We start from the raw sequence: 6,451 nt of genomic DNA on the forward strand, positions 1-6,451 counted from the left end.
GCCTGGGCATTGAGTAAAACAGAGCTTGAATGGAGTGTACAGGTACAGCTGTCCGTGCAGCTTCAACACGATACCACAGTTCATCAAGAGTAAGGACTGGCGTATTGTGACGAGCCAGTTGCTCGGCCACCATTGACCAGACGTTTTCAATTGGTGAGAGATCTGGAGAATGTGCTGACCAGGGCAGCAGTCGAACATTTTCTGCATCCCGAAAGGCCCGTACAGGACCTGCAACATGCGGTCGTGCATTATCCTGCTGAAATGTAGGGTTTTGCAGGGATAAATGAAGGGCAGATGGTTCAAATGGCTCCGAGCACTATGGGACTTAACATCTATGGTCATCAGTACCCTAGAACTTAAAACTACTTAAACCTAACTAACCTAAGGACAGCACACAACCCCAGTCATCACGAGGCAGAGAATGAAGGGTAGAGCCAGAGATCGTAACACATCTGAAATGTAACGTCCACTGTTCAAAGTGCCGTCAATGCGAACAAAAGGTGACCGAGACGTGTAACCAATGGCACCCCATACCATTACGCCGGGTGATACGCCAGTATGGCGATGACAAATACACGCTTCCAATGTGCGTTCACCGCGATGTCGCCAAACACGGATGCGACCATCATGATGCTATAAACAGAACCTGGATTCATCCGAAAACATGACGTTTTGCCATTCGTGCACCCAGGATCCTCGTTGAGTACACCATTGCAGGCGCTACTGTCTGTGATGCAGCGTCAAGGGTAACCGCAGCTATGGTTTCCGAGCTGATAGTCCATGCTGCTGCAAACGTCGTCGAACTGTTCGTGCAGATGGTTGTTGCATTGCAAACGTCCCCATCTATTGACTCAGGTATCGAGACGTGGCTGCACGATCCGTTACAGCCATGCGGATAAGATGCCTGTCATCTCAACTGCTAGTGATACGAGGCCGTTGGGATCCAGCACGGCGTTCCGTATTACCCTACTGAACCCACCGATTCCATATTCTGCTAACAGTCATTGGATCTCGACCAACGCGAGCAGCAATGTCGCGATACGATAAACCGCAATCGCGATAGGCTACAATCCGACCTTTATCAAAGTCGGAAACGTGATGGTACGCATTTCTCCTCCTTACACGAGGCATCACAACAACGTTTCACCAGGCAACGCCGGTCAACTGCTTTTAGTGTATGAGAAATCGGTTGGAAACTTTCCTCATGTAAGCACATTGTAGGTGTGGCCACCGGCGCCAACCTTGTGTGAATGCTCTGAAAAGCTAATCATTTGCATATCACAGCATCTTCCTCCTGTCGGTTAAAGTTCGCGTCTGTAGCACGTCATCTTCGTGGTGTAGCAATTTTTATGGCCAGTAGTGTAATATCGTCGATTTGTTGAGGGAAACAAGTTAGAAGTTTCTTCAGGTATGCCGTATCCAGCTGAAGCAACTCATAGATGATTACATCCCGTAGAGCTACCAAAGTACGGGGAAGTAGAAAGCTACGTTTCACCCGCTGCTCCTAACTGCCTAGACGCTTTAAGTCGTATTAACATCGGGTAATTTAGTGGGCTAGTGGTGGTGTGGTAGCTTGCCTGAGTGTTCATCCAACTGGAAAGTATGTAGCGCTTCATAAAATAGCAGGGTCAACAGCTCACTCATCATGAAGATTTAAAAGAAAACGCAACATTTCTTCATCAGAAATGTTGAAATGAAGATCCTGATGCATGTTGATGGTAGCCTAAATAAGAGGATTCAAGTAACTGTACGAAAAGCATAACGGAACCAAATCAAATCCAACTACACCCTCCAAATATCTCAGGTCAAACCTCTCATTGGGCCGTCGGTGCCCCCGTCGTCTTGAATCATATGAAAAGAGGCAACATAGCGACTCTTCAGACCACACTACACGACTCTAGTCAGCTGCTGTCCAGTTCCTCTGTTGTTTCCAAATGGTTCAAATGGCTCTGAGCACTATGGGACTTATCATCTGAGGTCATAAGTCCCCAAGAACTTAGAACTAATTAAACCTAACTAACCTAAGGACATCACACACAACCATGCCCGAGGCAGGATTCGAACCTGCGATCGATGCGGTCGCGCAATTCGAGACTGAAGCGCCTAGAACCACTCGGCCACACCGGCCGACTGTTGTTTTCCACATTCATGTAAACATAAAATGTAGAAAGGGAAAAGGTCAGGAAACTGAAAAGGTTGGTGGGAAATAGTGACGGCTAGCTGCCCAGGGCAATGTGGTAAAGCAATGGCGAAAGCTGGAAATTTGTGCCGGATACTGACTGGAACACGGAATTACCGCTTCTAATGAGCGGTTGCCTCAACCGCTTCTGTCCCTCACCAAGTCAGATTTTCCGTTTATCGCACGCTGCAACATAGCGACCCTCGCCTATTAAACTCACTACTCGCGAATTCTCATTACCGTATGAGTTCCGACGATATTTGTGCATTCACACTGAAACAAACGTCGAGGAGCCGTTACACCTTTTTTTAGAAATGTATAGCCTATATCTGAGTGGGGTCTCTTCTGTCCGACATGTCTGCCATTTGCGACATGTTTGACTGCGGATATCCACTGCATGCAGTTCCCTTCTGGAATGTTCGCTCGGAGGATGGTTGAGATAGAACTGCATCGACTGTAATTGCAATTCTCTTCGGGTTTGAAACCGATTGTCGCTGAATCTGCCCTTCGGTTCTCCTAGCCAGTCACGCCGTACGATTTTACTTTACTTTATTGACGAGGCGTAATACTCGTCTCCGATGCCTGTTGCTTGGAAAATGTTTACGATCAGTAATCTTCCTCTGTGAACGTGGCTGCGAGTGGTACACCATTCCTCGTAGACGCATTGTACACAATCAAATTGGTTGGGTTTGGGTTGTTTGGGGTAAGAGACCAAACTACGATGTCATCGGTCTCATCGGATTAGGGAAGGACGGGGAAGGAAGTCGGCCGTGCCCTTTCAAAGGAACCGTCCCGGCATTTTCCTGGAGCGATTTCGGGAAATCACGGAAAACCTAAATCAGGATGGCTGGACGCGGGATTGAATCGACGTCCTCCCGAATGCGAGCATCAAATTGGCCAACTATATTCATGGCTTTTATCAACTACTAACACGATAGCTTCTTTCTGCAATTGTGTCACGTCTCCACCTCGCCCCATTTTGTTACACTGATCCGATACAACCGGCTGGCACGTACACACCAGTCCACTGCCATAACTTACTTCAGCGACGGAGTGTTATATGACGACATTATACAAGTTCTACACCATCTGCAACGCCCCACAACGACTAGGGTGCATATTTAAGGGATGACAAATATTATTTGTGGCGAGCATATATTCTTAAATTTTTTAGGATCTTCCAAGTGAAAATCCTTCAACGTTTTTGGAACCTGCCACTCCAAGAGAGGTACATGTGGTGAACATTACGTTTATACCGTTGGTTTACTTATGTAACAGAGCACAATTTTTTTTTGATTACCCAACTGTGCATAACTTTAGATTAGGAGACTTAATTTGTTGAGAATACGGAAGTTGTGCAGAGTCTCTGATTATCGTGGCTTAGACGCAAAGAGGATCTGAAAGTTGTTTTGTGGGAATCATCTCTTCACACGGTTCATACGTGAATCCATAATGTATCAACAGCGATCGTGCATTATAAAGAATCAGGGATACCAGTGAATAGCGCCCGTATGGCGGTTTTTAGGGGGGGGGGGGGGGGCAAACCAGTGCGTTCTTCGAAATCATTTTTTGAAAGAAAAATATGACTACCCTGTATTTTTTACTTTCTGTGAGAACTAGAGAGGGAGGGGGTGGCGGCCCCTCATTGAGCTGCGTGAAAATGAAACTGCAGTTCGAAATTCGCTAGAGATACAGTTGAAATATGTGCACAAATGTGTGTAAAATATGTTAAATGTAAATAAAATAGGTTTGACATGTGCACACACCACAGGCAAAGAGTTCATAGTTCATCCTAAATCGCTGGAACTATTTGAACTTAATTTGGTAGACATCACAACCCTCCTAATGGGGTGGGGGTGATAACGTGGAGAGGTAATGGGAAGAAGTTGGACAGACAGAGAGGAGGAAGGAGGAGATGGACACAGGTAAGGGGAGGACGAGAGAGACAGAGAGGGAGGTAGGGAGACGAGATGGACAGAGAGAGGGTGGAGGAGGAGATGGACAGAGAGAGGGAGCAGAAGGCGGCGAACAGAGAGAGAGAGAGAGTGAGAGAGAGGGGGGGGGGGGAATGGAAATGAGCGTTTGGCGTCATTGGCCGGGAGGCCCCTTGCGGGGCAGATCCGGCCGCCTTGGTGCAGGTCTTATTACATCCGACGCCACATTGGGCGACCTGCGCGCTGAATGGGGATGAAATGATGATGGAGACAGCACAACACCCAGTCCCTGAGCGGAGAAAATCTCAGAAACAGCCGGGAATCGAACCCGGGCCCGTAGGACGGCAATCCGTCACGCTGACCACTTTTTTGTTGTTGATCTAATTTTGTTCTATATTTTTCGTTGAATTTGTTCTGAGCGGACGTCTGATGACACCAATTTAGGTTCTTCGTTGATCTATTCACTCAGGTTTTTGTTACAGAGGGAAGCTAACCCTCTGACCGAACACACAGAGCTACTGTGCCGGCGATCACTCAGCTATCGGGGCGGACAGAGAGGAGGTAGGGGAGTCTATAATAATAGAAGACTGGAATAAATACATAGCCAGAGCACATATTTGCTGTGAACAGTAAGTCTCGGAAGTTGTTTACAGAGACGTAGTGTAGTAGATTTCTGGCTTTCCATACACACCGAGATACCTATGATCTTTTCCGAGCTAAGCATATCGCAGACAGTCGTGAAATTATTTACTCCATTTTCTGGTACATTTTGTAATTTGCTACGTGGTCGCATAAAAATGTTTTCCGTAAAGTAAACGAGTGAGCTGCGAGCGACATGGGTTCTGTCAGCATTCCCTATCGTCTCAAAACTTAGTCTTTTTTTTTGTTTTTTTTATGTCGCATGGTTTACTGGGTCGCAAATGGTTCTCGCCGCAAAACTTCCAAGAGATAAATGTTGTGGTCGCACATATGCTTGGATAGTCAATTTCGGAATCAACATTTTATTAAACTGCTGTTTAACAGCGGGTAACAATAACAAGAAAAATAAATACCGAAAAGGTGCAAACCGTCCAAAACAATTTTATTAAGAACAGAAAAACCACTCGTAAGATCCACTTCAAACCAGATATAAAAAAATGCAATAGCTATAAAATAAGAGATGAGGGTATGATACAGTATAATAAATAACATTCCACCAACCCCAAGGGATTTCAGAGCGGTGGCATTACAGGCCAACATTCCAGCAATGCGGCAAGTTAGGTTGCATACTCCTATTATCAATGAAAAGTAACTTATGACTCAATACCAATCGTTCCCACAAGTAGGGTAAATTAAAATCTTAACGCACGTAGATGATTCATCTTGTAAGAGAGTCCAGATTTCATTCCAAAATCAGCGCTGTTCTCAAAAGAATAATTAATTATAATCACATTTGTTTTTATAACCGTCTTCTGCAGCAGCACTTATGTTTATTATTGTATTGATATCTTTGCGCACTTCATACTGTTGACTTGAAATCATTGTGACTGAGGGAAATGTGGTTTTCCTTAAGTTACCAGTAAATGTGTGTCGTGAAAATTCGATTCAAATCTTTCCTGGCAACGACAGCCAAAATAAAATTATATGAAATATAATGTATAATTTTTGATGAACCTCTCCCCCCCTTCCCCTTCAAACCAAGCTGTGGCCTGTCAGCAATTTACATTGATTTTAATAATAGAAAGATTTTTATTCTTGGTATAACTATATTTGTTCGTTGTCGTAAATAACATATTTCTGTAGTAGTGCGAGTATTACTTCTAGAAAACCGCGTAACTGTTCCTTTAAATCTGTATGAATTTGTACTTTTTTTATTGTCCCCCTTTATTTATATGGTAATTGTCTTTGAAGAAAAGTGGCAGCGCTGAGACAGCAATGAAATTTATATTATTATTTTGTTGAAAACATTTTGAAGTAACGTTTGTAAATCGAATGTTATACAATCTTATGTGGTCTTGTTGCAGCTAAGCAGAGGTTCTGAGGAACGAAACGTGCCGCGGGTGTAGCCTTTAGAGCTCTCAGGGATCTCGCATCGATGGGGCTGGTGAGTGCCGCATGTTCCTGTATCTACCCTTGCTTGCCTCTGTGTTTTCTCTTGTGTTCACGCCTATTTGCTTGATAGATGTGTATGAAAAACCAAGAATCAGACAAGCGTTGCGGAAACTATACAGAGTTTGTGCAAATATTTGGAAATTCGTGATACCGGATTGTTATAATTACAGTGCAGCTACTAACTGAGGTCCAATGTGGACTGTAATTATCATATGGTAGCAAATCTTGGTAGATATTCTAATGGCCT

At 44.5% G+C, this 6,451-nt stretch overlaps 1 long non-coding RNA gene across 1 annotated transcript in view; it reads left to right on the top strand.

Annotated features, from left to right (window-relative positions):
- LOC126470657 (uncharacterized) overlaps window positions 1-6,250 on the top strand; it is a 433,459-nt gene extending 427,209 nt beyond the window's left edge. Inside the window, exon 3 of the long non-coding RNA XR_007586272.1 lies at window positions 6,117-6,250. This is a non-coding gene — a long non-coding RNA (uncharacterized LOC126470657). The remainder of the gene's footprint in view (window positions 1-6,116) is intronic.
- Window positions 6,251-6,451: the final 201 nt, after the last annotated feature.

Source organism: Schistocerca serialis, chromosome 3, assembly GCF_023864345.2.
Source record: "Schistocerca serialis cubense isolate TAMUIC-IGC-003099 chromosome 3, iqSchSeri2.2, whole genome shotgun sequence".
NCBI lineage: Eukaryota > Metazoa > Arthropoda > Insecta > Orthoptera > Acrididae > Schistocerca > Schistocerca serialis.